Here is a 417-nt window from a genome sequence, read left to right as displayed (position 1 = left end):
ACTGTTAGTCCTTAAATCATATATATTGTATAATCTGTAAATTCTTAGAGGGAAAGAATACATACATCATTGTAAATAGAATTGGTATTTTATTTATTTTTCTTCTTTTATTGTTTTTACATTTATTTACATGTTTATACATTGCTTGGATTTGAGCCACCTCCTCCCTTCTCCCAGCAGAACCAGTTCCACCCTCTTGTTCTCTGATTTTATTGAAGAGAAAGCATAGGAGATAAGAAGAAAGACATAGCGTTTTTGCTAGTTAGAGGTAAAGACAGCTATACAGAGAAATTCCTAGCGCTGCTTCCATGTACTTGTGTACTGCAACAAACATTGGTTTACCCCTACTGGACTTCCTCACTGCTTCCCGGTCATCTTCCCATAGTGGCCTCTGCCAGTTTAAGATTACTTTATTTG

This window comes from Castor canadensis, chromosome X (genome assembly GCF_047511655.1).
Source record: "Castor canadensis chromosome X, mCasCan1.hap1v2, whole genome shotgun sequence".
NCBI lineage: Eukaryota > Metazoa > Chordata > Mammalia > Rodentia > Castoridae > Castor > Castor canadensis.
The sequence above is the reverse complement of the archived record's forward strand: the minus strand, read 5'-3'. Positions refer to the sequence as shown.